This window comes from Bufo bufo, chromosome 2 (genome assembly GCF_905171765.1).
Source record: "Bufo bufo chromosome 2, aBufBuf1.1, whole genome shotgun sequence".
NCBI classification, from domain to species: Eukaryota; Metazoa; Chordata; class Amphibia; order Anura; family Bufonidae; genus Bufo; species Bufo bufo.
Window position 1 is genome coordinate 780,846,378 of NC_053390.1, and position 3,757 is coordinate 780,850,134.

The window sequence follows — 3,757 nt, forward strand, 5'->3', positions numbered from 1 at the left end:
ACATCTTAAGGATTTTCAGTTGCCTTCCCCCCCCAAAAAAAATACCAGACATGGCTTAACACTGGGTTTGATTTGACACCAATAGTTTTAGCACATATGGAGTTTTGTGCCAGCTTTTTTTTTTTTAACCGTTTGGCAGTAAGCTCTTAACTGTAACCTGTCAATGTGAAACTACCCTTACCCCATGAGGATATACAGTTACACCGGAACAAGAGGGACCTTTCCTACTCTCCCTGCAGCCTGTCAGCACTCTCCTTTCTAGTCCCTTCAACCTGGAATATTTCAAGCTTAGTAGCACTTAGAAATATGAGCCAGGTCTTGTTTTAAAGCTAAGAAATCTAAGCTTGAAAACAAGACCAGAACCTGATATATAACTTTTTAGAAATTGGGTTGAGGATAAGATCTGCAGATATCTCTTAGCTTTAAAAAACAGACCTGGCTCATATTTCTCGGTCCTATACAGCCTGAGATTCAGCCATTAGTTTTAAGGAAGTATCTCATACCTCCTTGGTCACTGAAAATCACTGTCACTTTGTGGTGTTATATGGTGCTAAAAATACATGTTGGCATCGGCCTCCTGCTCATAATACTGGCTAATTTACTGCTCATGTGGCAACCCTAGTGCCATGTAACCTTAGCCTGGGTCACTCTTATTTAAGCTCCCACATTGCACTGTTTTCTGAATGGAGTGCACGATATCAGCTGAAACATAGTACACAATCAGTAAAGAAAAGGTTATACACACTTGCTCAACAGTTCATGTTGATTTTGACTTCTGATTCCTGCAAATTGTAACTCTAATGATTGCAGCTGCACATTTCTCCTGTAGTGGCCACTGCAGAAAAAATGTGGTATTACATTGATTGTGCACATTAAGATGAGTGGGCCATCATGTAATACATGGTCATGATTTGACCTTCAAAAAGGGCTTTCTGCAGCAGCTCTCCTATGGCTAATAGAGGAGTTTTACAGCAAGGCCCCCACACCTATGATGTTGTATCATATTCAATGAACTGTTAGCTCTCTGGACTTATGTAGAATCATTTTCTATTAACCATTATAGTAAACAATGGAAAGAGGCCAGTATTGCCCATCTATATGCCAGCTGGTATATCGCCATTATATCAAGTTAATGTGGGGACTGTGATGCCTTCAGTTTACATTTGACGATTAAACCTGGATCAAACTCTTGGTTTTAAGTAAAATAAAAACCTCATAAAACCCTGTAGCCTCCAACCAGATGAACTGAACCTCCTAATTTCTTCATGTCTGGAGGGTGACTCACTGTTTCCATGCTCAGTTTCTTACTAGCTCAGGACCTGACTACATGGATGAGACACAGGAGCCTCCTAATTGGTTCCATGATGTAGAAAACATAACTTCACATACAGTCTACTCCCAGCATTTATTATGTCATGAAGCAGTGACATCTGCAAGGGATTTCATAGCCCAGAGCTCACACTGAATGCTCTCGGTTTTCTGCTAAGTGATTAAACAGTGAAAGCTGCATTATTGTATTAAGGGAAATGCCAGTGAAGAATAAAATGTTCCTGTGACCAGACTCAGCCAATCAGAGAAGTGATTAGGTAGCGACACAGCTTGCAGGCTTTTTTTTTTTTAGACAGTTTAGATAAATCTGCGTCAGTAAATATAGTTTTATAGATTAGAGGCAGGCTGAGAAGCCATGCCTCGGCAGTTACAGTCAGCACTACTAGATATCTCTGTTTCAACCTACCATTAATTCTCTGAAGTGGCTATACCATGTGACTGCTGTAGTCAATCAGAGAAGAAGTGAGTAGGTAGCGACACAGCTTGTCAGCCTTTTGTTTTTAGACAGTTTAGATAAATCTGCACCAGTAAATATAGTTTTAGAGATGAGAGGCAGGCTGAGAAGCCATGCCTCAGCAGTTACAGTTAGCACTACTAGATATCTCTGTTTCAACCTACCATTAATTGTTGAAGTGGTTATACCATGTGACTGCTGTAGTCAAACAGAGAAGAAGTGAGTTGGTAGCGACACAGCTTGTAGGCTTTTTTTTAGCCAGTTTTGATAAATCTTCACCAGTAAATATCGTTTTGTAGATGAGAGGCAGGTTGAGAAGCCATGCCTCAGCAGTTACAGTTAGCACTACTATGCATGTCTGCTTCATCCTGGCGTTGATTGACTGAAGTGCTTACACTGCATTTCATTTTTAACACTTTGTGTTTCGATTCCTCCCCCTTTTAACAAGATCTCTGTTTGCCGTCAGTGAATAAAAATTACTGTTTATATTTAGGGGCTACATTCTCATACTGTAAGTAGCTAGTCCTGCTGTCAGCAGAGAAGTGTATCCAGTCTAGACAATGCTCTGTAAGCTAAATATACACTGACGAGCAAAAGGGTAACAATGTTTTGAACGTTTGACTTTCAGGCTCCATATCTCACCACCCACTACAGCTTTGAACGTGAGACTACCATCATTTTATAAACAGTCATCTTGGCTATCTCATACATAAAGTGGACTTGCAACTCTTTAGCATATGAGGAGTTATGCAGATTCTTGTCATGTAATTGCATTGCTTCTGTTTTGCTCCTGGTGGTGGAACAATCTTTTTCTCCTTGTATACAGCAAATTTCTACCTGTTCTCACATTACTTTATACTGGAGTTTACTTCAGAGACCAGGGGCATTTAGTTCCACAGCATAAACAGAAAAAGCAGGCTTCCACCAGCACAGGATACTGATGAAAAGTTATTAAAACAATAAAATATATAAAATCACATGTTGTTTCGGAGGTGTGCTGCCTCCTTCGACTGACACGTATCATATTTATAATACAAACTACAAATTGGCGTTGAATTAAACAGCAGGAAGTGCTCAACCCCATATGCAGTGGTGCATCTATACCGGGGGGGCAGATCCTGCACTTGTGGTCCGCTGCTAATGGCAATCCCCAGCAAAAATGCATACAATGGAGGATGCCTGCAGCGGACCACAATGGACATCCTACACAGGATAGCAAATGTGTGGATGTGATAAACAGTATAAATAATATAACAAAAACAAAGACAGGTGCACTCTGCGGTCTTACTAAGCCCTCAAACTGGTGTTAAAATTGAGAGATTAACAAACATGTCCTACGTGAGGACATGTCTGAACCCAAGCACCGCGCCAAGGTTTCTCAAGTAGCTCGGGGCCAGTCTTGGGTGGGGCTCAGAGCTCTCTGCCTCCTCCCATTGTATGCATGGTTACATGCTGGAGGTTACTGGCAGATTGCTTTGAGTCGGACCTTGCGCTCCTGTAATTCGCCCACTGGCTCCTGGTATTGCCCATACGGCCCAGGTAGGTTTATCGTTAGGTCCCGAGCTACTTGAGGAAACCTTGGCGCGGTGCTCTGGCTCAGACATGTCCTCACGTTGGACATGTTTGCTAATCTCTCAATTTTAACACCAGTTTGAGGGCTTAGTAAGACCGCAGAGTGCACCTGTTTTTGTTTTTGTTATATTATCATATTTATAGACAAGCAAGTCAAGATGAAAACAAAAAGGAATCCACAGGTAACCTAAACCATTGTAGTTTGCAACAAGGTTCAGAACCATCTGGATGCACTGAGATATATAAATAAATAGACAAAAAAAGACTATATAAATCAAAGAAAAAATCCCATCATTGAACAAAGAAAAACCAGCTTGTTGTGGAATAAGAAAATGTCAGCCAGCAAATATACAGGAACACAAACTACTCACAGAGAGGCTCAGATGCTTAATGGTTGCAGTG